Source organism: Cervus elaphus, chromosome X, assembly GCF_910594005.1.
Source record: "Cervus elaphus chromosome X, mCerEla1.1, whole genome shotgun sequence".
NCBI lineage: Eukaryota > Metazoa > Chordata > Mammalia > Artiodactyla > Cervidae > Cervus > Cervus elaphus.
The window spans coordinates 74,419,616-74,447,583 of NC_057848.1; the positions used below are offsets into that span (position 1 = coordinate 74,419,616).

At 51.2% G+C, this 27,968-nt stretch overlaps 1 long non-coding RNA gene and 1 other non-coding gene across 2 annotated transcripts in view; one reads left to right on the forward strand and one right to left on the reverse strand.

The window, feature by feature from the left end:
- Positions 1-7,679: 7,679 nt before the first annotated feature.
- Positions 7,680-27,968, forward strand: part of LOC122689871 — a 42,821-nt gene continuing 22,532 nt past the window's right edge. Inside the window, exons 1-2 of the long non-coding RNA XR_006339937.1 lie at positions 7,680-7,751; positions 19,943-20,109. This is a non-coding gene — a long non-coding RNA (uncharacterized LOC122689871). The remainder of the gene's footprint in view (positions 7,752-19,942; positions 20,110-27,968) is intronic.
- Positions 23,493-23,599, reverse strand: LOC122691000. Its single transcript, XR_006340250.1, has one exon. It is a non-coding gene; the product is annotated as a U6 spliceosomal RNA (small nuclear RNA).

The window sequence follows — 27,968 nt, forward strand, 5'->3', positions numbered from 1 at the left end:
GCATGGAACGACCCTTTCTTTCCTGGCCCCCTGGATCCAGAATCCAAGGTGTTAATTAACTTTCAATTATCTTGATTGTAATTGGCCATTGTAATCAAGGACTTGACCTTAGTTGGGACTGCAATAAAGGAAAATAATATTTTGGGTGCAAGACCTGCTGGGGCAGAGGCAAAGAGTGGTTCTTGCTTCTATTTCCTGGAGCACCTTGGGTCCTGTAGGAACACTCCTTCACACCCAAATTTAACAGGTCTTCTATGGAAATCGGGCTTGCCCAGTAGCTCAAATGATGAAGATTCTGCTTGCATTGTGGGAGACCTGGGATCGATTCTTGGGTCAGGAAGATCGCCTGAAGAATGGCATGGCAACCCACTCCAGTATTCTTGCCTGGAGAATTCCATGGACAGAGGTGATTGGCAGGCTACAGTACATGGAGAACAAACAGTCAGACACAACTGAGCTCCTAACAGTAAGGTCCACTATGGTCTAAGTAGCAAAGTTTCTTAGTTTTATTTGTGAAACATCCTGTTTGGCTGATTAGGTATTCCACATGCTATTGAGGTGCACATTCTTGGACAAGCCCTGGACCACAAAGCAGCCGACCCCTTCCTACAGTGTAGAGTGGAGGACAGTCTGGTGGCAACCCACTGCCAGGGCCCACGTGATGTCTGGAGGACGGGGACAAGAAAAGGCAGCTCTTTCAGGACCCAGGGATGAGAAGGGACCCTGAGTAGTGTGGGGGTGGGGGCAGGAAAGGCCACATTAGCCAGGCTGCCCATAGATAGCATGGTTTTTAGTCCTCTTTGGAGGATCCACCAGGGTCCCCCACTGAAGATCACAGCCTCCAGAAGCATGTCCCAGTCAGATGAACCAACCTGAAGGAATGCTTTATCAACCTGTTTAGGAGTGCAAAGGCCAAGGAGCAAGCCCAAGTCAAGGCCTGTGAGCTCCATTCTGGCTGCCAGTCCTCAGGCCGAGGGCCTGTATGAGAGCCACTTCCACACTCTCTTAGCTCTCCCCTTTCAGACACCAGGCTGTGGCCCTCACACAGGGCAAACGACCCTGCTGAGTGGCAGACCAGGTAGACAGTGCCCTAGGGGACTCGACACAGCTAACTTTCCAAGGTGCCTGTCTGTACCCTACATGGTGATTTTGAAGAACAGTGGCCCACAAAGGTCAGAGAACATGCACCTCCAAACCCACTGCCCCATCATCCATATGCAGTGAAGACCGGAGACTTTCACTCAGGTTTTGTGCAGTCCCACAGCCAGAGTCTCGTGCATTTTCAAATACAGGTAGATGGAGGCTCCCTTTGGTCACATCTAGCTCAGTAAAGCAGACATGGCCCTGGGAATGAGTGTGTGTAAAGAAGGCCCCTTGGAAAATGCCTAACCTGTGAGCCAACAAAACCATTCAATGTTCATGCCATCTGGGTAAGGGAGAACTGGTCCACAGTGGTGGTGGGGACAGGGACAGGCATGGAGAAGATCAGAGCTGGCCTGGGAGAGGATCAGTGAAGTGCCTATTTCAACAGAACAAGCTGTATCTTGAGCCCCCAACCAAGTCCTTGAAATGGCAGATAACCAGAGATACCCAAGTTGGACATGGGAGGCTAGGACCAGGGGTAGCAGAGCCCAGCCACCCCACTGTCAAAAGGAAAGAGAGCATTCGAGGCAACCTCCAGGGAGGCTGAATCCGAGTCTGAGACTCTGGGAAGAGGATGGGAAAAGCATACACACAGATGTTCCCAAAGTGAGGACTCTAGGGCCACGAGAGTGGTCTTTATGGGAATGAATGGAAACTGAAGACAACAGCCTGTGATCTGCAGCGGGATGCCGTGTGGGGTTGGGCAGAGCTCAGAAGGCTGTAAGCTCAGCAGATCGCTTGGCTGTGCCCTACCACATGGCCTCCGGGGGAGTCTGTGTCTCAGGTGCTTGGGGAACAATCAAGTGGAAAGTGAGGTCACTCCCACTGTGCTCGAGCACAGCCCTACTCTGGGGAGAGCTCGACCTGGGAGGGTGGTGGGAACAGGAAACAGGACTCTGAATTTAGGGTTGTGTGAGTGGGACCTCCCAACTGGCAATACCAGTCAGAAGAGACCGAAGCCAGAAGAAGGACAATGCCTGGGGACGGGGGGGAACCACCAACTCAGGCTAGGCCAACCAGACCACTATGGAACCCATCTTCTGGGAGGGACAGTCGCCAGGGCCCCATCTGAACCCTGGGGTCTCTCTCAGTGGTAGATGAGCCAGGACTCACCAGGGCCTGCCCCTTTAGCAGAAGGCAGCCACAGGCCTGCCCGTTGGAAGGGGAGGGGTGGAGCCAGGGGCATGGTGGTCAACCGGTCCAGGGCTTGGCCCCCTGAAACAAGGCGCATGGCAGCAGATGGAAGACTTTGCAGGCAACCTGAAACACACTTTTCTATACTTTCAGACAGAAGACAAGCTGGGGATCACATCTCTGTCCCCAGACCCCCTCTCCCACATGGGGCCAAGGCTGCCCCTCCACATCACCTCTGTGACATCATGAAACAAGGAAGGAAGCAGACCACCTAATTGGCTGCCTGGCCCACCACCCAGATTCTAGAATCTCCAGACAGTATTTATTGGCCACTACCACCCTGCCCTGAGGCCTTCTGCCCTGACCATTCACAGCTTGGGTAGAAAATGCTCCTGAACTACACTGGCTCCATGGATATTCAGAGTTCCAATGAGGCACGTGCAGCCCCACTCACCCCATCCACTGATGGAGAGCCCGCAGCAGGGCAACCCCCTGATGTCACCCAGATCCAAATGTGGATTCGGAGGAGGCTTTGGAGAAGTGGCAGGACCAACCCAAGAGCCCAGATCCTGGCTCCCAAGACAACCCGCCCCACAGGACCCGAACCCATCAACAGCCAATGAGGAAGAGTACAATGCCGTCTGTGGGCTGCCCTTCCCCAGGAAGCTCTGGATGAGTTTGGAGGATGCAGCCTTCACCTCTGTGCACTGGAATGATGAGGGAGACATGGTGATAATTGAGGCAGATCTCTTCCAGATGGAGGTCCTCCAGCACAGAGGCTTGGACAGGATCTTCAAGATATCACCAAAAGTTTCATCCACGAACTGAACCTGCATGAGTTCAGTGAAATCCACCATTCATGTCGCTCTGCAGGGAAGAAGAGGATGACAGTAATGTAGAAAGCCCTTCTGGGGAGACTGGACTAGACAAGCCAAGTGCTGGATGGATTTCGATTTCCAGGAGAACTTTTTTCTCATGAGATGGTGGTTAAGGGAAGAGGAGAAAGCAGGCCTTGTCGTGTTCCAGGAATCCCCTTAGACAGGATCCACAGGGGTGACACCAGACCCTGAGAGGCCACTTGATTTCAGGGAGTCCCCATAACAACAGCCAGGAATGAGAAGACCTTGTTTCCATAGATAGGCAAGGTCGGGACAGTGGTGGGAAGAAGGGCGGTGAGGAAAAGCTATTCTCCCCCACGATGGCTAAAGTGATTCATTTCCTTTCAGATCTATCACTACTCCAAGTTCCAGAGAGACAAGCCTCTCCTCCTGCAGAACATCTAGAGGAAATGTGACCCCAGAGGAACTGCTCAGCCTGCCACTGGCACATCAGCAACCCCAAAGAGAAAGAAGCATGCAGTGGTGACCAGATGCTCTCCTCGATTCCATCACTAGTACACTGGAGAAGCTGACAAGCAGGTCCAGAAGGGACCTCAACTGTTCACGGAACCCCCAGACAGCACTCATTTGTGCTGTGGCCTTTGGTTTATGGGCAGTGGAGCTCAGGGGCCCAGGTCAAGCCATCTTCTCAGCGAGCAGGGCTGCCCCAATGGAGACGGTCCGTCCAGCAATATCATTTCTGTACCCCCGGTTACTGCTGGAAGGGATGGCGCAGGGGAACTGTCCCAGAGCTTCCCAAGGTACCCAGATTATGGTTCAGCGATGACTTTGTACACAACCTATGATTCCATCGTGAGGGGAGCCTTTTCAGTTGTGGACCCAAACGAGGCCCCTGAGGCAGAGGAGGAGCAGGAGGAGTCCTCAGATTACAAGTGTGCCCTCTGTGAGGAGTTTAAGGACAAGCCCAATACCTGAGCTGCCAGATCCCCAGGAACACTCAAAAGCACTCTTTTGTAATAAAAAATCTATTTTTGGGTCTAATAAAGTATACCAGAACTTCACAGGAGTAAATGAAGAAGCAAATGAGAACTGCTAGGCTGTGTTCTTTCTGTCTGTCCATGCTATTCACATGCCACTGGCTGAGCGAGATGAGGCTGGAAGCCCATGACCCAGGCAGGCCTCAGTCTGGTCCCCACGTCCCTTTTCACCTGAAGCAGCAGCATTTCACATGGTCTGCCAAGAATGTGGCTCCCGAGCCATTCGCTGAGGCCATCCCAGGATGGGTGGGCCCCTGGGCCTTGCCTGCCGCATAGCAGAAGACCAAGTCCGGCTCCTGACCATGGGGGTGTCACTTTCCATGAGTCCTGCACCCTGAAACAGAAGGGGCTCCTCCTGTGTCCGTGATGATGCCACAAGTTGCTGAGCAGCAGCTAAACATCACCAGCTCCCAATCCAGGGGCTTCCCCAAGAGCCTCACTGGAAAGCAGGTCACCCCAACCGCCAAGGGCCTTGCAAACACATTGCACCAAACCTGAAAACAAATGCAAGATTTCCACAAGGTGAACACCAGCTGGTGTTACTCTCCCCTCACAGCTTTATTTAGAATCCAGGCACCACACCCAACACACAGTCCCTGGTCCAGACATCAGCCCCTTAGAGGATGCTCCTGGTGACACAGAAGGGGGTGGTCACAGACAGCTGGCTCTTTCCATCTGCCTCCATGCTGTCCACTGACAGGAGGGTGGCAACACAGAGGACCCGTCCATCACGTGCAGTCTGCAGGGAAGTCAGGAAGGAGGGCTGGACAGGTGGAGGGAGGCACATGGTGAGTTCCAAGACAAAGGGCCATGAAACCCTGGGAGCACTGAGGAGGGAGGGTGGGTCCCCCTGGCTTTGCAGGCCACTGGCAGGGCTCTGCTCCTTTCTCAGCACAGACAGGCACATTCCTGTGCTTGGCTTCCCCCGTGGCTCCCACTCCTCCCTTCATCTCAGGCCCCATCACTGCTGACTCTGCAGATCCCCCATGTTACCCCAGGCCTGATGAGGGCAGATCTGTGCTAACCAATCTGGCCTTGGACCTGGGGCTGCACTTGACGGCCCTGCCAGGTGTCTTCCTCATGTGTTTGGGAGGCACCTTCCTCCCAGCCCTTCCCACTCCACTGTCAGCAGATGCCCCGGCCCCTGCCCAGGGCCTACAGAAAGAACGAAGAAGAGCAGGGACTACTGGGTCGGGTGTTCTCCCTATCCTCACCAGGGCCTGGGATGGCACCAGGCAAGGATCACAGCATTGAAAACTCAAATAACCTGCTAGGTTACTGTCACACCTCTCCACGGCTGAGGCACTGCGGAGGTGCCAAGGGATAGAGAGATAGCCCCTGACTGCAGGGGACCTGACCACAGGCACCTCCATCCTCACTTCTATCCTTGTACCTGGAGAGAGGTCCCTGGTTACAGGAGGCAGGGAGAGGCAGAGGAGCAGAGCTGTGGGCCTGAACCTCAGCAGGGTCTCAGCACCTCACAGAGCCTCCATTTCCACATGGCTGTGAGGAAGGGGACAAGGTCCCAGAGGAACCCAGCCCAGAGCCTCCCAGGCCTTTCCTTCCCGAGCACAGCAGAGCCAGAGTTCCCACAGCCCTCATGAGAGCCAACGTCAGCCAACATCTCAATCCCGGCTTCTGGCCAACTGAAACAACACAGTGCGTAGTCTGAGTCACCCAGCCCATGTGACCCTGATGCGACTGCCAGCAAATGAAGCCAGAGAGTCAGCCCTGTCCAGACAACCCTAACCAGGGGCAAGTGTGGAGTTGGGGGCTGTGACTTCTACACTCCGAGCACCTCGGGCACACTCCTCTACCTCTGCACAACTTCATGCGTCTGTTTACACCGCCCAGTGTCAGGGGTCCCACAAGTTACTGATTCGTCCCTCCTGATGGAAGGGAAGGGAAAACTCATTCTGCCAATACAGCCACTCAAATTGACCACACACTCACTGCCTGAAGAGCCATGCAGGAGGAGGCCCGTAGCACATGGCACACACCCAAGGTGCTAACAGACACCAGCAAACATCCTTCCACAAAGGCTCCCCCATGTCCATTCCCCCAACCACGGGCAAGGGCGCCATATCCTCACGCACTGGCTGGCCCCGGGCGTCAGCATCATCATCCCACTGAATCTCTGTCTACCTGATGGGTGACAAAGGGTCACCCTCCTCCCTGGGTCTGGGTGAGTTGCCAGGGAGCCCGGCTGGCCCCTGGGGTGTGGCCATTGCTATGTCTTCTTCTGGGGTATGTGACTGGATCCCAGGCTTGCCCAATATCCGCCACTCAGTGTCTCAGCCAACCCAACCCCTTCCTTCTGGGCTCCACCGAAGCTCAACAGTGTGGGTCTGATGCCTGAGCAAGAAGGGACTTCAAGCACTCTTACCTCTGGAAGCAGAGGGTGCCTGCTTGGTGGCCAGGGAAGAAAACACTCTTCTGCCTGCTTGTCTGGGCAACCTCACTTGCAGGAGGACCAGGGAAACAGGGAGAAAATCCCCTGTGACCAGAGAGCAATGTTGGACAACAAGCCAACACTTTTCTTCTCGGCAGGGTCCTCAGACCCCAGGGACCCAGGAGGGCCAAACGGATGTGAAACACATGTGCAGGTTTCTTCAGGGTGGGTTCTGCTCATCACAGCAGCTGGCCTGTCCTCAGGGCTGGGACAGGGACCGCACGATGCCTCAGCATGCATCCTCCAGGAATGATGGTGATTTATAGCCCAGGAAAACCCACAAGGAACAAGAGAAAACGACTCCTCCCCTCACACTGCCACCCTGGAAGCATCTGGGGGCCGTCACAGTCAGTGGGCTGCCCTCCATGGCCTCGTGATTGGGCCCCACCAGGAGGGGAACCGCAGACAAGCCACTGAGTCCTGCAGGGTCAGGGCCTGCCTGGTGGGGGCAGCTTGCAGGGATCAGGTGGGGCTTGCGTGAAGTCACAGTCTGGGGGTGGAGCGGGAGGCTAGAAGGTCGAGGACTCCTTGGCGTGTGTCCCAGGGCATCGCTGGGACGAACACCTGGAAGAAGTGAGCGGGGACTCTGACCATGCAAGGGACCGGAAGTGTGGCTTGGCCTTCTGGCAGGCGCTCCTTGTCCCAGAGCCTGGAAACCCCCGCCAGAGGTAAGGTCAGCACACGAGGCATGTCCCGCCTTCCTGCAAGCGGAGCTAGTCCCAGGTGCTTTGGGATGGCCGGGCTGTATTCACTAGGCAGGACAGTGTTCTGCCACCGGGACTGGAGACTGCTGACAGGTGACAGCGCCGACTGGCCTTAGTCCCGTCGCGTCCACAAACACTGAAGCCCCTGATTTCCGGTGTGTATGGCTTCCTATACTCACATAGGCACAAAGGCACGCAGTTACGTAGGCACTCATGTTGGCACAAGCACACATTCTCCTGCCAGCCCTGTCCCTCAGGAGACAAAATAGGATCGGCCACGCTCTGAGGCGCCTGGATGTAGGGCTGGGAGGAGCCTCCAGACCGGCTGGCTTAGAGCGGGACCTGCAAGAGGACCAGAAAGTGAGCAGTCAGGCGGAAGAGAGGGGAGGAGGTGGAAGAAGCAGGGCCAGAAATCTGTGGCTGAAGTGTGGGAAACACCTGGGTGTGTAAGAGCTTCTGGAGAAGGAGGCAGGGCTGGGGGCAGGGCTGGGGGCAGGGATGGGGTGGGGCCGGGCAGGGTTGGGCTGACAGGGATGGATCTGTGGGTACTAGGAATGCACGGAGGCTAGGCCTGCCCCACTCAATGGTGTAGGCCAGACTGTGCCCTTTTGAGTTTGCCATAGGGGTCCAATCCGAGAAAGTCGGCGAGAGTCAAAGTGACAGCGACTGCATCTGAGCTTCAGCGTGGAACCCAGGGGCCAGGGAAGCGGGGAGAGGCGGGGCCTCTGGGCAGAATTCCGCATCTCTCGGCTGAAAGCCCAGGCCAACTCCCTTCCAAGCCACACTGGGGCTGCTGCCTACTGCTGACCAACAGACTTTATCTGGATTTTTTTTTTTAGATGAGAAGGAAAATCCTCACTGTGTTTCCTGCTGCCGCTGGGACCTGAGATGTCCCAGAGAAAGGCAGCTTCACCTTCAAAACTGTTTCCTGTCCTCTTCCTCTGGTCTGGGGGCTCTGCCCACCCAGGGCAGCCACCTGACTCTGCTCCTGACTGCTGCCCTCCCTGCTGTGTCCCTGCCTCCCAAGTGCCTGATCAGAGGAAATGCTCCTCTTCCTGCCTCCAATGCTACTATCTGAGCTCAGACTGCATGGCCTGGGGCCAGTGCTGTCAGCCTAGCACCCCCCCCCCACTGGCCTGAACCCCCTCCTGTCTCTCCTCCTCCCACCGGTGTTTCACATACCATGGTTCTGTGTCACACCGCAAGCACATCTGTCCTCGTCAAGCCCGAATGGAAAGCACAGCCGAGCCCTCTCCTGTTTCAGCCCCAACGTGTCCATGGTGCCCTGCGGGGTTTCCTGTGGTCCTAGGTCTCCTTCCTCGTCGCCCAGCACTCTGGGTGGCTGTGCTGGCCGTGAACTCTGCACAGAGCTCATCCAGGACCCAACACTTTCTCATGCAGTTCTGCCCTGGACGACTGGCTCCTCTTGACCTGACCAGCTACTGTCCTCCTTCCAGGCAGGACCGTAACATCCCTTTCTCCATCCGCCTGAGTGTCATGTGCTCTCAGAGATCTGGGAGTTCTGGGGCACCCTGTGTCTTCCTGCAGCCTGCCTTTACCCCCCTCTTCCTCCCAGGCTGTGGCTGCTGTAGACAAGACTGGACACTCCCAAGCTTAGCCGAGTCCCAGGAAGGCAAGGTCAGTGTCTCACTGATTCCAGTTACACAGGCACCAACACAACTGCTGCCGTGGGAATGTTGAGTCGGTGGAGCAGTGCTTTAGCTTCCCGCGTGCAGCCTGCTCTCTCCTTGCAGAAGCCTTCCAGCCACAAGTTGAGGGGCAGAGGCTGCCTCCTGGATTTGAGGCCTCAGCATTGCCAGGACCTGAGCGGTCGCCAGATACAACTCCCTCATGCTGGCATCCTGCTCCTCACCCCCAAGAGTGGTTCCCAGCAGCCTCCAGACACCCCAGAATCTCCTGGTAGTGGTTTCAGATCATGAGGGAGGGTCCTGTGAATGGTCGGTGGGCTACCGCTGTTTGTCCCAAATCTTGGTTTTGAAGTAGACCTTGCCCAGTGAACTGGAGACCTTTGACATGTGGCCACTGATGGGGCAGCTGTGAGGACCTGCTCCGTGACATTTCCCCGCACTTGTCCCTTCCCTGCTGCTGGCCGCAGCTCTCCTCACGTGCCCAGGTGTGAGGACCGAGCCACAAGGACTGCTGCCTCCTACTCCACCTGGGTCTCTGAGGCTTGGTGAGGGTTCCACTTTGCTCCTGCTGTCCGTTTGCAGGCAGCACTGACCTGGGGCGGGCTCAACCCAGATTCTCGGGTTCCGTCGTGTCCTCCTTGGCCGATGTGCTTTCCTCTCTGAAACGCGTGTTGCCCATCTTTATGCTGAGCTGTGTGTCCTTTCGGTTCCGAGTTGTGGGCACTTCTTTCAGGGTCTGGGTGCTCATCCTGCCCTGGACTTTTTGTGTTTCAGATTTGCCCTCTTCTGTTTGCAGCCTAGCGACAGGCTCAGTATTCGCCTGGTGTCTCAGAGCCATAAGTGTCCCAGAGGTCAGTGCATGTCCCTCAGGCCCTCCCGCTCGGGGATGCAGTCCATCCCCAGGCTTGGCAACAGGGGTGAGCAGTCCCTGAGGGGATGCTGCCCTGGCATCTAGCACTCTGCCTGTGAGAGAGGGCTCCTTCATGTCTGTGTCAGTCCTTGGCCCCAATGTAGCTTCAGTTCCAGGCCTTGGATTCCCACAGGACAAGCCCAGGAGCAGCCGTGTAGCTCTGTGACATCAGCCAGCCTTGCCCTCTGTCCCCAAGGCAGCTCCTGTTGGCTCTGCTCCTCTCCATATGGCCCAGATCGAGGGTCCAGCCTGAGAACCAGACGTGTTTCTGATTTCATCTCAGTTTCACTGCAGTTCCTTGAGAGGACACAGGTGTCCACTTTGCTGCCACTTCTCGGGGTGCTGCCTGCCCAGGGGAAGGGTCACTGCCCAGGGGGACGTTAGGAGCTTCTGTGAACCTCTGGCTCTGCCCTGCTCACATTCACATCACAGGCCTTTTTATTGCATCTGACCTGGGAGCAGGACATGCTGGTTTGCGTGTCTCCATCACTCCTGAACTCTGGGGTCTACTGCTCTTCACTGTCCTCCATCTGGGCAAGTTGGCCATGACATGGGCACCAGGCCCCCAGCACTGGAGGGGGCTTCTGGACAGCAGGCTGCAGCCCACTGAATGGGTCCAGCTGTTTGTTTCTGAGATCGAGGAGCAGGGACGGCGGTCTGGAGTGCACATTGCCATCCCATACCCATGGTGAGAAGATTTCAGTGTGTGGACCCTTGTGCTCTGGGTGGGAGCCCCATCTGGCTACCCTTTGAGTACTTGCATGCTCACCATGGTGACTTGGCCGAGCACAGAGAGTGTGTGAGGAGTAAAGAGCAGAAAGTGCCCATGAGGCACCACCAGAGGTGAGAAGGTTCTCCAGTTCATGAGTGGGATGTGTATCCCCCCCTCTTTTTCTATGCATTTCTCTTTTACTCACTGGAGTTTATGCAGGATTTCCGTTCGGCCTTACCATCTTTCACTCACATCATATGTTCTCCCAGATCTCACTAAGCCCTGCACTGGCTCTGGGGCATACTGCATTCGAGGCTCTCCCAGCTCAAGACCGACTGATCATTCCTCGGGAATGGCCCTGTGTCCCTTGCCCCTTGACCCCCTCTGCTCAGAAAGCCCAGCCCAGGGGGTCCTGCCCAAGTGACTGCAGAGTCAGATGTAACCAGGTGTGTCATATCGATGTTAAGTTGACCCTGTATCTAGCAACATCCACCCCTCTGAAGGTCCCACCTCCCTATGTGGGGTCACTGACCAAGAGCCTGAGGTCCCTTTGGGAGGGGCTGGAGTCATTCCCTTGTCTGTTTGCTGTGGTGTTGCAGCATCCTTCCCCCCATCCCTGTTCCTCGGTTCCAGATCTGAGAATGGCTTGGGGGCTGAACCTGGACGAGGGATCTTGACCTGTTTACTGGGGTGGCTGCCCTTGGCCTCCGTGTCATTTTGGAGTGCACCTGAATCCGTTGCCCATCCATTGAGCCCCCGGGAGGCTGTGTTGTACTAACCACCTGCCCCGCCCTGTGGGTCCGGTCTTCTGGGCAGTGGCAGCCCTAGTCATGGCCTTTGGCTCCTGGCCACTCAGTGCGACCCTGCAAACTCTGCTGCAGTGCCTTGGAAGTGGGGATGGGGAGTGGGGGCTGTCGTCCTTCCCTTCCATCATGAGACCTGGCAAGCTCTGCCTGTGTTGTGTGGTGACTTCGCTCTGCTTGGTGGCTGGGCAGTGGGTGACCAGCTCTCCCCACAGTTCCTGGGCTCTCCTGCTGGTAGTGCTGTGGGTCCTCCTGCAGCTCAGTGCAGCCAGCTCCCCTTCTTCCTGGGACAGAGGGCACCTGTGAGGGGGGACTCTGGCCTCGTTTGCTCTCTTGGCAGTTGGGATAGGGAGTCACAAGCTCTTTATGGGGTATGGGGGGTGGGCTGCTGCTACAGGCTCAGAAGTTCAGAGACGTCTGAGTAGTCCTGGTTTTCAGGGGCCTGCCGCCCAGTCTCCCTGGCCGTCGTATCAGGGATTCACGTTTGCCCAAGAGGACTTCCGATGACAGCAGGTCTGGCCTGCCTTGGTGGAACATTTGTGCCTTTGAGGTTCAGCAAATTCTATTGAATCCTAGACTGATGTTTGTCCACTGCCTGAAGCTTTATCAGATACCGGGGAGACCCTGGCCCTCTGCCCCTGGTTCTCACTGTACTTCACCCTAAGCTGCTCAGTCCCCTGTGGACAGCAGAGTGAAGAAGTCACTTCCCTCTATTCCCTCCTTGTCCCACACGCCTGGGTCTTCTCACTTGCCAGGGAATTCCTCTCTCCCTGCCAGCCCAGTGAAAGTTCCAGCAGCTAGGCTGTGGCCTTGAGCCCAGGGCTGAGTGCACCACAGACTACCCCCAGGATGGAATCTCATAGCCACTGGGGCAAGGGATGTCAACCCCGTAGCAAGGCCCCATCTCACCATCTCACCTCGGACCACTCCAGGGCCAGCCTTCCCGGGATGGGTCCTTCATGAGACTATTCCCCAGGGTGGGGGGGAAGTTGGTGCAGGAGGCTGTCTGGGGACTCACCACCAAGGGGACAGGGAGCAGGCAGGGTTGGGTAGGGCATCCCTTCACCTGTGATGTTGACCGGACAGTTCTTGCCAGCCCGTCGGGAGGTGCAGAGCACAGACAGGCATTGGAGGTGTCCACAGTGGGCCCTGGTGGTCGGGCCCTCACAGTGTCTGAGGCCTCGTGATCGCTATTGATGAAGCAGGAGAACTGACACCAGGAATGGGTGTCTGAGCAGTGGCTGTGTGTACAAACATGATGCCAAGTGCCTTTGGCCTGGTGGCACCATGCTCTGCCCTGCTTGCAGCCTGGTGGGAGGGGCTCTTGTCATCTTTCGCATCAGACAACAGCTGGGTTGGGCAGGAGAACTGCTTCCAGTGTGCTGGCCACCTGGCTATCAGCTAGACCCAGTGTAAGCACAGCCTGATGTGAGAGGTCCGGTCTGGGTGCCAGACCTCAGGAGGCAAAGCATATTCAATTCCAAGGACACCCATCCTGCAAGAGGGTCCCCCACTGTGCAGGGCATCAGGTGTTCACTAACCCCTGTCTCACTCAGGGCTGGGGGTGGAGAGGATGGACTGCATCTTCCAGGCAGATCTATAAAGTGCAGAGCCTGAAATGAGGCAGAGATTGGGAAGCATGAAATGTGGGGAACCAAACACTGACTCACATCAAGGGACTGTGGAGGGCTTTGAGATGGGAGTGTCGTCTGAGTTGCGTCTCATAGTGAAGAGGGTTTTTTTGGCTGGGAAATGGGGGAAGGGCCCCCAGAAGGGTCAGACCCATGGAGGAACTGAGCCTAGTTGTGTAGCTGGAGCAAGGTCACGGGAAAGGGCCTGGGATTCTAGCCTGGGTCCAACTCAGGGGCGACTCTAAGGCATCTGGCCATAGCCCTGCGTACAGTTGATTAATGCTCTCATTTTGGTTTTGAAGGCAAGCCATTGCCTCTCTGTCTGAGAAGAATTCACTGATTCAGTCATTTGGTTAGACAGTGATTTGACAAAGCTTTGTGTGCCTCGCGTACACAGGGTCAGGCAGCAGATAGACAAGAGGGGTGCACAGGTGAGTCAGGCGACTAGCATAGCTCTTTCCAGGATGAGCGGTTCTGGCAGCTGGTGCCTGTCCTCGCTGAACTGGGCATGGGCACCTTCTTCCACAGGCTGACTTCTCCTGGCTTGTGATGAGGTTTCTAATTATTCTTCTTGAATCCAGAAAGAAGTTTAGAAATATGACATTAGGTCTTTATGTTCTGAGAGTTATTGTCGGGAGATGGTTAGATACCATCACCAACCCAGTGGACGTGAATTTGAGCAAACTGGGAGATGGTGAAGGACAGGGAAGCCTGGCATGCTGCCTTCCATGGGGTCACAAAGAGTAAGACATGACTTAGCGACTGAACACACATAGAGGAGAGGGAATTGGTCCCAGATTCTCCTGGACCCCAGCAGGAAGTTGATTTGTCCCCTGTGGCACCCAGTGTTCCCCAGGCTGAGCAGAGTGGCTGCTGCTGGTGCATTGTGCAGAGAAGGAAGAAATGGTGCAGGTTTGCCCAGAGTAACTCCCCAGTGGCCTGAGCTGTGGCAGCTTCAAGTACCAGGAGGAGTTTAGTAGTGTGGGCCCCTCGCTTACTGCCTTTGAAGGAGTAGTGCAGGCAGTGAAGACAAGATGATGTGGGGATGGTGGCCTTGGCCTGTTGTATTGCCCACCTAGTGTTCCCAAATGACACTTGGAGGAGACTAGGAAAGGGACCAGCTTTGCGTCTGAAATGAAACTAGAGTTTGACAGTAATGTGCTGCTTGCTTGTGCCATCTGCTGGCTGGCTCTTCCAACTTCACTTTTTTTTTTTTTTAATTGAAGTATATTTAGAAGTTCCCTCATAACTCAGTTGGTAAAGAATCCACCTGCAATGCAAGAGACCCCAGTTTGTTTCCTGGCTCGGAAAGATCCCCTGGAAAAGGGAAAGGCTACCCACTCCAGCATTCTGGCCTGGAGAATTCCTTGAACTGTATACTGTAGAGTTCATGGCGTCCCAGGGTCGGACACCACTGAGTGACTCTCCCTCACTTTCACATGGTTGATTAACAACGCTGTGTCTGTCGTTTCTGGTGTGCATCAAGGTGATTCACTATATAAATACTTCCAGATTCTTTTCCATTATAGGTTATTGTAGATAGTGAGTATAGTTCCCTGTTCTATACAGTAGGACCTCATTTATGTATTTTATACACTGTTGTTCAGTCACTCAGTCGTGTCCGACTTTGTGACCCCACGGACTGCAGCACACCAGGCTTCCCTGTCTTTGACTCTCTCCCAGAGTTTGCTGAAACTCATGTCCATTGAGTCGGTGATGCCATCCAATCATCTCACCCTCTAGCACTCTCTTCTCCTTCTGTCTTCAGTCTTTCCCAGCATCAGGGTCTTTTCCAGTAAGTTGGCTCTTCACATCAGGTGGCCAAAATATTGGAGCTTCAGCTTTAGCATCAGTCCTTCCAATGGATATTCAAAGTTGATTTCTTTAGAATTGACTGACTTGGTCTCCTTGCTGTCCACGGGACTCTCAAGACTCTTCCCCAGCACCACAGTACTACTATTTTATACATAGTCGTGTGTACCTGTTAATCCCAAACTCCTAACTTATCCCTTCCCCTGTTTTTCCCCTTTGGTAAACAGAAGTTTATTCTCTGAGTCTGTTTCTGCTTTGCAAATAATTTCATTTGTATCATCTTTTTAGATTCCACATATAATTAACATCATAAGACTTTTGTCTTTCTCTTTCTGACATACTCCACTTAGTATGATAATCTCTATGTCCATCCATGTTTCTGCAAATGGTATTACTTCATTATTTTTCATGGCTGAGTAGGATTTCTCTGTGTGTGTGTTTGCATGTCTGTATACCACATCTTCTTTATCCATTTATCTGTTGATGGACATTTACATTGCTTCCATATCTTGGCTACTATAAATAGTGCTGCAATGAACATTGGGATGCCTGTATCTTTTCAAACTGGGTTTGTTGTGTTTTCCTGGTATATATCCAGGAGTGGGATGGCTAGATCATATGGTAGTTTTGTTTGCAACTGTTTAAGGAACCTCCATACTGTTCTTCATGTTGAATGTACCAATTTACTTTTCAACCACCAGTGTACAAGGGTTCCCCCTTCTCTAAACCCTCCCCAGCATTTATTGTTTGTAGGATTTTTTTTAATGATGGCCATTCTGTCCAGTGTAAGGTGATACTTCTTTGGAGTTTTGATTTGCCTTTGTCTGATAATTAAGAATATTGAGACTCTTTTCATGTGCCTTTTGTCCATCTGTGTCTTCTTTGGAGAAATGTATATTCAGTGCTCTGACCATTTTTGGATTGGATTGTCTTTTTCTTTTTGCAGCTTCAGTTTTAATTAAAGGTGGTTAGCAATAAGAGCTTCCATGGCAGAAAGCTCCATGCAGTGCTTGGAGGGTGTGAATATAAAAATGAGGTGCTAAACCTAATATGTAATACATTATAAAGTATTTAATTTTCTTTTCCTCCTCTGATCATTTCTGCCTTCTTAATCCTTCTATCTTTCTCAAGGCATGGAGATGTCAGATACATAGCAATGGATATTAAAATGGATTATTAACTCTCATTCCCACAAAGATATAGCAACTGAATTTGCATGTTCCATGCATTGAGCTTAGAGCAGGAGCCCAGGCATTGGCACAGAAGCCCACTATTTGTATCCCACAGGTCCATGAGGGTGGATGACTCCTTTTCTGGGTGGATGTGTGCCCATGTAGCTCATAGGCTGGGCCAATGCACAGGGCACACAGAGGGGCTGCCTATTTGTGCTCATGATGTGAATGACATGATCCAGAGTCTGGGCTTTGGGATCCAGGGACCTGGGTTTGGACATCAGCTCTTCTCTTGCTGTGTAGATTTGGCACTTAATATCTCTGGGTGTCTCTCTCCTCTGTTGAAAACCAGGTACCCAAAATTCTGCTCATGTCACAGGGCTTTTCCAGGGCACAGCCTTGGACGTCATGTTGTCTCCCACTGGGGCACAGGGTCTGTCTTTGCTTCCACTTCTGCAGTTGGGAGGTTATTTCAGCAACACTGCCTATGAAGATTTTTCTTGATTCCCAGACTTTGTAAATTTCAGAATCCTCTAACAATGGTCAAGGGACTGTAATATGATCTTGGTGAAATTCCCTTATGCTATTTGGAAGTTGTCAGTTGTGCTGTAGAAAATTAGATGATTGGTCCTGAACAGTGATTCTCCAACCTTTGTGTCCATAGGCTATCTAACTGGGGGGTGGAGTGGGGTTCAGCCTCCTAAACAGATCAGAGGCAGGCTGCTCAGCTGAAGCGAGGCCTGCTCCTCATCCCCCTTCTTCCTAATCTCTTCCTGACCCACTCTTCATAGAGGCCCCCAAAGTGTGCCACAGAACACAGTTTGAAAACTAGATCTCAGATTTCAGTGTGCATTCAGATCCCTCAAGATGTCCAATGTGATCTTGTCAAATGTGATCTTGTCAAATGTGGCTTCTGATTCAGATGTTCTGAGGTGGACCTGGGATTCTGTGCTTCTAACCAGATCCCAGTTGATGCATAAGTGTCTGGTCCATGGATAGCATTTTGAAAAGCAAGGGTCTGATCATAGACTGCCTTTGATGTTTCACATCCTTTGATTTGGAGTTCTTACTGTTACTCTGATTGTGTCATAAAATAAAAATCTGTGTTGAATGAATGTTTCTATTAAGGGCAAAATACTCAACTATACACATCTGGAAACTGACCTGGGATATGAAGGAGACAGAAAGTATTTGTTTCTCAACTGCAAGTGTCTGAAACATCTGTCAAATATTTTCTGAAGAACACAATTTGGGTTAAGATGTTGTTTCACTTTGTCAAGAAGAGTTCCACTTTGGTTTGGTTGTAGTCTGGATCATAGCGAAAGTGTTAGTGGATGAGTTGTGTCTGACTCTTTGCAACACCATGGACTGTAATGCACCAGGCTTCTCTGTCCATGGAATTTACCAGGCCAGAATATTGGAGTGGATAGCCATTCCTTTCTCCAAGGGATCTTTCCAACCCGGGGATCGAACCAGGGTCGTCTGCATTGCTGGCAGATTCTTTACCATCTGAGCCACAAGGTAAGCTAATGCACACTTTTCTAAGGGAACTTCTGATGGAAACAAGTAACCTGCTTTCAGACCCTGGCTGAGGCCTGTCTCCACACTCTAGGTCTAAGTGAAGGTTCAGAATTGTGGACACCTGTTGGTGTGTCTGGCATCCAAGTGCTTTTTTTATAATTTTAATGGCATGGCATCTAGAAAGATAACCTTCATGTAAGTGGCCTCCATCCTTTCTGCCCATTGCTGAGTTGAGTGCTCCAGGTTCAGTGTTGTAGAATGTTCTGTCTTCTGCACTCTGTTGGGACTCCTCTGGTGTGTGTCCAGAAGACCAGCTGCTTTGACAGACCGTAGGTCTTTGCTTGTCAGTCTTTGTTTCAATTCATTAACATCATGGCTAAGGCAGGGAACCTTACACACGTAGCTCCCCAGATGGATCCCAGTCACAGCTGAGAGGAAGGAGGTGGCCCAGGGTCAGTGGGCATCTCAGGGCTCTTATGGTTTGGAAAGGACTGAGCACACAGGTAGAATTTTATAATTAGCAGAGCTTGGCATCATTAAATACATATGAGGAAGATGATTCAGGGGTTTGGATAGAGTCTTAGTGTGTGGACTGAATTCTGTACAAAATACCTTTGATAGGTCTTCAACTGCAATTCAGCTGCAGTGGGAAACATGAGTGTCTTGCTGAACCAACAGAACCAACAAAAAGCTAAGCGTTAAGGGACCCAGTTACCTGGATAGATGTAGACTGTTTCTGGCCAGTAGCAAATATCCCTGAGTGCAGGATGTGCTTCTAATCAGACCTCGAGTCTCTATATGGATATGTTCCCACTGATCCTTCGACCAAAACTTAACAATTCTATCCAAGTTTGGTTTGGGAGCTGCCACTGCAGGCATGGAAAACCCTGCCCACCACTTCCATGCCTGTGCCCACCCACCCCCCACAGCTCTGTCTCTCTATGTTGGGGTCAAGGAGAAAACCAGGCAGGGCTGCCTTTGGTAAAACACCACTGGTCCACACACAGCGCCATGAATGAGCGCACAATGTCCCTTTAAATCAGGTTCTCTTCTTCGTCCTGGACAACATCATCAAGAGGATCTTTAATATTCTGATATTCGCCTGGGTTCTGTTTCTGGTAACCGTGGACAGTTTCATGTGCCTCAACTGCATCTCCACGCAGTACATTGACATCTCCACCAACCTGAGGATAGAGTGCTGCATGCTAACCAGGGAGATCAAGAAGGTAGCCCTGCTTGCAACCCTGCTTCACTTCTGCCTGAGTCACAAAGGTTCTGACAGCCAGGGTCCAGATCTCCACGGAGGCTCAGACAAAATCCTCCCTCTCCAGTATTCGCATAACACCTCTGCTTTATTTTAAATATATATTTCAGTCTGTTCCATACTCAGAATGAAAATATACACACTACACACACACACACACACACACACACACACACACACACACACGCACACACACAGTCCTGGGATCTCGGCCAGGAGTTTCACTCTGTCCCCTCTCGTCACCGTGGTCCCCAGCTGCACTGACTCTGCTGTGTCTCATACAGGATCATGTGCTTTAGTCTGGGATGTTTGACCAGAAATGTCTTATAGGGAAACTTAGGAAAATACACGCCTAGAGGCTCAGATGGTAAAGAAAGCAACTGCAATGCAGGAGACCCGGGTTCAATCTTTGGGTCCCGAAGATCCCATGGAGAAGTGAATGGCAACCCACTCCAATGTCCTTCCCTCAGAAATCCCATGGACGGAAGATCTTGACGGGCTACAGTCCATGGGGTGGCAAAGAGTTGGACATGACTGAGCAGCTATGACAAAACATAGCCATAGAAAGTTTATAGATTACATTTGAAAAAAATAGTCACAGCTGGAAAGGTTACTCTCACTTAGCAAAATTATCTACATATGAGAAGGAATTTCTTCTTAATTTTATTTTTTGAGATGTGGGTGACATACACCATTGTATTCATTTCAAGTTTACAACATGATAACTTCAGTATTTGTGTATATTGTAAAATGATAACCACAGTAAGTCTAGTTAACCTCCATCACTGCACCTGTTATAAATTCTTTCTTGTGAAGGCTTTGAAGATATATTCTCTTAATAACTTTTCAATACATAATACAGTATCGTTAACTCTAGTCACCATTGCATCCCCATGATTTATTAATTTCACAACTGCAGGTTCATACTTTTGACCATGCATTTGACCATACAATTGACCACCCTTAAACTAAGGGGGATTTCCTGTTCATCATGACCCAGTAGCATCTGGCACCATTAATTCAGTGAGTTGACATCAATCCTCAGCTTGACTAGATTGGTTTTTCATCCAGCTCAACATGTGCGTGATGGTGGAGTGTTGTCCATACTGAGAAGCACCAGTGTCTACACAGGGCTGTGACAGTGTCTCCCTCTCCACAGGGCATCGTCCCGACCCGGGAGTGCATCCACATGTACTACCAGAACCACATCATGAACCTTTCCAGGGACTCAGGACTGGACACCATCGATGGCCATGCTGGCACCGCTGCAGGCGCACAGACTGCCCCCAGGACGGACAGCTTGGATTCCCATGACAGCATCTCCAGGTATGTCACGTACTCCATCGTAGTGCTGCTTTCCACAGGAATGACAGAGGTGCAAGATGATGGGAGAGGTGCAAGGTAATCAGAACCTTGGGGGTGCCAGCCGCTCTGGGCTGTCTCCATGGGCATGGCCCAGCAGAGCATTGCTGCCCCTGCTCAGGGCAGAGAGGAGCAGCAATCAGTAATAAATTATTAGAAAGACCCAGATGGCCCACGAGACCAGGACATGTATTTCCAAGCTGGAGTCAAGTTACACGAGCCTCCTGACATAAAATGAATAATTGTATCAAGAACTGCATCTTCAATGCCTTTAAAATGCTGTTCCACAAAGTATCTTCTGTTCTGGAATCTTCTGCCACCTGTTGCTGTCCTCCATCTTCTCCTTTCAGAAATTTTACTTTATGATACAGAATCGTAAAAATTTGAGAAGTGGTTCTGTGGGCCCCACCTTCCGAGTTGTGGGGTCACAACCCTGCTTCGCACAGGCCCCTGCAATGACCCTTCCCCAGGGCTGCACTGACAGTGTGTGTGGGTTTCCTCATTTCTTCCTTAACTGACCCCTTGAAATGTACTGTTATCATTCCCATTTGATAGGGACATGAATTTCTCATGAAAGTTTATGAGGCTGTAGACTGGTTCCCAAAGGGGGAAACCCCACATAATTACACATTTTTTTCCCATAGAACTTCAGGCATTTCACAGGCTTCCTGAGTAATATGATTGAGCCGGGCTTAAGATTAGTGGCTCCAGAACCAAACTCTGAACCAAATGAATCAAACAGAAAATTAGAAAGTGAACTGAAAATCAGTTGTTCATAAAACAAATATACACAGTTCCTGTATTCGTAACTTTCAGCTGTGTAACAACTAATAATATGGTCAGTTAAGAAAGTAACTACACATTGTAAACCACAAATTTGGGAGGGAGATTAAGAAAAAGAAAACAAAGACTGGCTAAAATAAAATCAAGTAACTGCCTTTAAATCTGATCCGAGATGACAAATCTGAACCCATAGTCAAAACCTGTGAGGTGGGAGATATTAAAATTCATTGTTTTCCTTTTAACAAAGACTGCCTGTCAAAATATTCCAACATTTTTAAATGGTCAATCCATCCATAAATTTACTACTAGAAAACCAATACCTTTAAAATTATTTTTAAGGTCCTTTTACTCATTATTTGTAACATAAAGTAAAGGGAGACACACTATAGGTCATTTATGCCCTTAGTAAGTGAGTGAACTTATTTGCCCTCTTCTTAAAGGCCAAGGAAAACACTATTTTGTTTGTTTGTTTGTTTAGGAAACTTTCAAACTTTCCAAACAATTGTGTGTCTGCAATAGAGTCCATAGGAAGCCACACTGATTTCTGAGGAGACAGTGGTCTTCTCTGGGAGGGACCCCAGTGTGGACATTTGTTGTCACCACACCTGTGCCCTGGGGCAGGTAGCATCACCCCCAAAAGGGATGCAGGGACCCACATGCTCTATGTGGCCTGGACCCTCAAGGACCCAGCCTGCAAGGAGTTGCTCCACCTGCCCCATCTCATCCACTTTTCCCTTCAGCAGACAGTAGAGGGGATTAGGGTAGGAACCTAACAAACGTGCTTATGTTCCCTTTGACTTCTTGGAACAGTCATGATTTCTTTCAAATCCAGATGTAAAAAAATGGCTGTTTTATGAAATCAGACATCCTCTACCTTCCCAGAAAATAAACTAAAGTTCCTTCAGGAAACATTGGTGACATCCCAAGGAACATTCCTAGATACATTCAGAGTGGTTATTATTTGAGCCTCCATGACAAGAGCTTAAGGGGGTGTTCCTCTCTGGGGTTAAACTCTGCATGTGAACTGCAATCATGCCTCCATCTGAGCTGTAGCAGCTCAGTTCTGAATCTACCTTGATTTTCTCCCTGACTGTTGAGTGACAGGCGCTGAGGATTCAGTCAGTAGGATCTCACTCTGCTGACACCCAATGAGACCTAGAATATGATCACTGAGAAAACCTCTCATTAGGCCCAATGAACAGTTTACAGACAAAATGACCCTGCCACTTCTGGACTTCCTATGTTGCTGCCTTCGTACCATTACTTTTCTTTTCCTTTTGATGTTGGTTTATATCCAGTTGCCTATGAAACCAGCATCTCTTCTTCAAGCCATCCAGTTTGGTTCAACTGAATATCACTCAGAAGATGGGGTGGAAAATTCAGTTTGTTGCAGTCAATCCTGAGCTTCCTTCTTTTCTTTTGGAAACTGTTTTCTTAAATGGCAGTTTTATATAAATTTTACTTGAGCAGTTATTTCTGCATAAGAACTGAACTCAGGATTGAAGAAGGGGGGCTCTGAATAAAATATATTTCTTGTATTGAAAAAAAAAAATAACCCTCAGCTATACAATTGTAAAGATGAATTCTGCTCTGTGAGAGGTCAGGACTTGTCATTATTCTAGTTCCCTGCCGCACCCAAAGAGCGACACTTCATCCTTTATCAGCAGTTCTGTTCTCAGCCCAGTGCTATCCTGTCTTCATCCCCTCTGTCCTGGAGCCCCGGTGCCGTGGCCACTGTCCGTGGTGCTGAAGTGGTGTGTGGTCTGATACATGGCGGCATCTGGGTCTGAGGTGTGTGACTCATGTTCCGGTTCTGTTTTAACACTGTGCCTCTGTAACTGTGCTGCTAGCTGCTACACGGAAGCAACCATGTTGTTCCCAAGGCAGTCCACCCTTGATGATTTAGATGGACCAGAAACTGTGCCTAAACTGAGTGAGCACACTTGGCCCAGGCTCCATAAAATGCTCAGCATGGATGTTTCCTAGCTGATGAGGTGCTTAGCCTCCAGGTGCTCACCCTTGCATGCTTTGTCCATGACCGTGTGAAACCCTTCCCATGTCATTGCACAGATGAGTTATTGTGACCTGTGTGTTTTTGTTCACTTTTGTCTTAAGAAGGTGCATGACTAATGATAGCATAAGAAGCATCCTTCCAGGGACACAACTGGTCGTTCCCAGGACAGCATTCTATTCAACTAACTGCCCTTTGCTTTTTGTCTGTTAGGAGTTTCTTAAAATTCCTACTATAAACATAGTCCTCCATTTTGGAAATATGTCACACTTCCTATTACCAAAGGAGCAAGCATGTTTCCTCCTTGGTTGAGGGTGCCAGTAGGCAGTCCTCATGGGGAGAAATGGGTCAGGAAGAGTAGGAAACTTTCGCATAATTTTGTCCAAAAATCCACACTGCTGCTGCTGCTAAGTCGCTTCAGTCTACACAGTAGGAGACAATTCCCAATCCTGTATGTAGTCATATTTGGTCAATACAGAATGAATCTCTCCACATGCTATGTGCCCAACTGACATGAAAGTTAGAATATATTCAACCACTGTTTTTTTTTTTTTTAAATATGGAACGCTTCACGAATTTGCGTGTCATCCTTGCGCAGGTGCCATGCTAATCTTTTCTGTATCGTTCCAATTTTAGTATATGTGCTGCCGAAGCGAGCACTCAACCACTGCTTTTAAAATAATATTATTATGCAGTAGAATGTATTACCTTGTGAGAACTTAACTTGTTTGGTTTGGGAAAGATTACTTTGGGCTTTTGCTTTCTCATTTAATCCCATGATAAAAACTATGATCATGCATAGAAATGAAATCACTTGCTTAAAATCCAAAACCTCTTCTTTGAAAAGTCAACGGGAACACAGAAACACGAGCTGTATTGTGCTTATTATGACACCAAACAACCACCCAAATAACCCAATCCGAAACTAAGGGCAGTGTTGGCAAGTCAGCCAGAGAATTTTCAGCATTACTTTACTAGTGTTTGAGATGAGTGCAATCGTGGAGTAGTGTGAGCATTCTTTGGCATTGCCTTTCTTTGGGATTGGAAAGAAAACTGACTTTTTCCAGTCCTGTGGCCACTTCTAAGTTACCCAAATTTGCTTGCATGTTGAGTGCAGCACTTTCACAGCATCATCTTTTAGGATTTGAAATAGCTCAACTGGATTCCATCACCTCCACTAGCATTGTTCATAGTGATGCTTCTTAAGGCCCACTTGTTTTCACATTCCAGGATGTCTGGCTCTAGGTGAGTGAACACTCAATCGTGATTATCTGAGTCATAAAGATCTTCTTAATATAGTTCTTCTGTGTATTCTTGCCATGTCTTCTTAGTATCTTCTGCTTCTGTTAGGTCCACAAGTCCTTGATTAATGGCCAATTACAAAAGAAGATATTTTAAAGCTCATTAACACCTTGGGTTCTATATCCCCAGTACCAGGAAAGAGAGGGTAGTTCCATGGATTTCTTGGGCATCACTTCAAAGGAGTGTGTCCAAATTTCTGCAGGATTCCTAGAAGATATGGTGTGGAAAACACCTCCTTTGCCCCTGTGGTCAACAGCAATGTGACAAGAGCCAGAACCCCTTTCCTTCCTGCCCCATAAACACATCTTTTTGGGATTTATCCAAGATGCAAAAGGACACCTCACAGCAGTGTTCCCTTTCAGACATCCCCATCACCCCTAAGTCACAATGCAATACTGAGGGGTGCCCCCATGCAGCCTCATCACAATCACCTCTCACAGAAGGAACCCAGCTTCCCAATGCCCCAAAGAGCCCTGGTTCATACACCAACCCCAGGGTGCTCCTCCTGGAGCCGCGCCCTGTGTTGCCTTGTTCTGTGGGACTAGGGAACCTACTCCACATTCCTTGTGTGACTCTTGCTCCTAGAACATTGCTCTCGGTGTGGGGGTGTCCTGATTCTCCTTGTGTCTTCACTGCTCACACCGCCTTTCAGGGAGCAGAGGCTCTGTAAAGGTCTTCAGAATAAATGAGCCAGTGGGCGAGGGCTCAGATTAATAGTCTTCTATTTCCATAAATAACCCAGACAAATCCAAATAAACAGATAACTTAGCTTTTGAGAGTGATACCCCAAAAGGACAGAAACATGAATTCACTATGATCACCTTTATTATTATCTAAATCTTCCCCCATCAGTATTGCTGCTAGGTAAGCTCAGGTTTCCAGAACAGTTCTAAATCCAATTCCAATGTATCCATTTCAGGGTCACAAAACAAAATGGAAGACTTCCCCATCTCTTTTACAAAAGAGCAAAACTCTTGTACTTGAACTCGGTAACTACAAACACATTTTGATCCTCATCATTCACAAACTAAGACATTAAATGTTATTTAGCCTTCTATTAAACTATCAAAGTTTGAAATTTTTCTAAGGAAAGCAGAGATGAATCTCCATGTCATCATAGAAAAGAGGAACCCAAAGATGCTACACAGCAGTTCCCCAAACTTGCCCAGGCCCTCACTTCCGAGAAGGCTGACAACTCCCTCTTCAATGACAGAGGGAAGGATCACCTGACTCCTGCTCTGGCTCAGGCCCCCTCTTCCGCCTCCCTTGCAGCCTCTGCAGACAGGGGTGGGAAGACCCTCAAAGCCCTTTGTTTGACCCTGAGCACAAATGCCATGACTTGCCACTTGCTGGTCTCCAGATAGGCCCGGGGACCCAACAGGAACTCATAGTGAGCAGAGTGGCTTCCCTCCCCGGGGGCGGAGGAGGCCAAGCAGGATGCAGCCTCCCCGACCTCAGCCCCCAAGAGCTGAACCTCCACCATGCCCTGGGCTTCGCCTGTGTCCTGAAGGTTTTCCCCGTGCCTGCTTGGCTTGCTCAGCTCACTCATCTCGACCAAGAGTGCATTGCCTGGGATGAAACCACAGACAGGGGTGAGGAAGGGGACAGATGGGGACCACAGGCCTCAACTGAAAACTCGCACCCGGGATGGTCTGACACAGGCCACTTAAAAATCTCTTGAGGGGTCACCTCAGTCCTCCCCCAGGGTCCTCAGTCCTCCCTCAGGGTCCTCACCTAAACTCCTTCAGAACCTAAGAATCTCCTCTCCAATCTCTGAGGCCCCGCCCCTTATATCACGTCTCCAGTGTCCCTAGACCCTGTGCCCATGCAGCCAGCAGAGTCGCCTCGGGCAGAAAGCAGGTTCCAGGACCTGTGGGGTTGCCTGCGTCCTCCCTCAAGGTCCTCATTTCGAGCCCTGGCAGGTCTAGGGATGCCCCTTGTGTTGACCAGAGACAGGGCCCTCACACCAGGCCATCACTGACCTGAGACTCCCAGGGGGAGTCTGCGGATATGACATCAGGGCTCCAAGCCCAGGGCTTCCCAGAGCTGAGATGTTGCCCTGATATTCCTCAACCCTCCTCCTGCTCTTCACTTTGAATCTCAGCAGATCTGGGTACCACCCACTCACTCTGACCTTGCTCCCCTTAGAACTAGTCCCTCCCCAGCCGGGACCCCTGAGAGGCAAGCAGGAGTAGGGGGCTCATTAACTGAACCATGCCGGGGTCTCCCAGGTCTGAGAGCATTGACGACCTGGATGTCCTGGGGTCCCAGGGCCCCCCTCAGGGTTCTACTTTGACTCCTAGCACAGCTGGGCTCCTTCACTCTGCTGACCTGAACACGGGCACCTGACCCAGGCCCTCACTTCTCCCCTCCCATCGGGATCAGTGAGGTCACATCTGGACATCACGACGCATGGTCCCCCAGGGCTGTCAGGAGGGTGGCACATGCATCCCCTGGGGACCCTCAGTCTCCTCTGGTCCTCACCTCGAATCTGGGCAGGACGTGTGCACCTCCCTCTGCCCCCCTGTGACTGTGCCCCAAAGACCAAGGCTCTGAATCCCTGAGTTCTCTGAGGAAGTAAGGGGGCTTGGGGTCTCAGCCTGACAGCCCAGACGGGGCCCCCAGGAGGCCCAGTAGGGATGGAGTTGTGTTCTATGGGGCCCTCTGTTCCAGGGTGCCTGGACCCCTCGTCCTCTCTCAGGAGGGTGCCTCCTTAACACTTGAGAGAAGGCTGCAGTCCCAGCAAAGATGCTGGATGGGGGGCTGCTGTACCCATGACAGTCAGGGAGCACAGGTAACCAATCACCTTCCCATGGGGGCCTCTCAGCGGTCACCAGACTTGTAAAGTTTTGTATTAAAGATGTTGTTTTAGCCAAAGAGGGTGAGGAGTGGCAGAAGAGTTAGCAAGAATTCAGCAACCTGGAGATGGCCTTGGCCGCACATAGCGACTTCACACTCCTCCTCTCTGGGGTACCCTAGGGCGTCTCCTGGTGGCTCTCTTCCACTGGTCTGCATGGATGCCCCCCCACCACGGGCCCTTCTTGTGCAGAGTGGCCAGAGGGGCTCTTGGAGGCCAAGAACTCCTTTGTTTTGGGTTCCAAGTTACCACTGGCTGAGTGACCTTAGTCTCTTCTACCAGGAAGGAGAGACATTCAGGAGGAGGGTGGGTGGCTGAACTGCCCTGCCCCTGGGGCCCCTGAGGGCCAAGGACTCAGCCTCACTGCAGTCCAGCCCAGCTCCCATGAAGGCCTGGCTGCCCCCAGCCCCCCTAAAACCCCCCAGAGCACTGCACAGAGGTCAGAGGTGCTGCCTGAGTGAGACTTGGGCATCCCCAGGTTTGCTGAGGGCGGGGGCGTGCAGAGCTCATCGTCTGGATGGTTTGCATGGGGCCTCAGGAGGCCCCTGGCTGGGACCTCAGATGCTGGAGATGGGGACCTTCCCTCCCTTTCCAGAGGCTCAACAGATGGCTGAGCACCTTGCTGCCCATTCACAGGCCTTGTCTGTGGGGCTGGGCATGGACAAAACCCAGGCCATGGTGTCTCATCAGCCTCCCCTGCCAGTTTGTAACTCGATTCATCCCAGGGCCCTTCCTCATGACAGTTCCCACGGAGTCCCAGGTGATTCCTCCTGCAGAGAGCTGGCACTCCAGACCACCGCCAAGTTTGCTCGTCACAGGTTAATCCTTGTTTCTGTCATCCAGAAATCAGACTCTTCCAGCCCCCCTGCC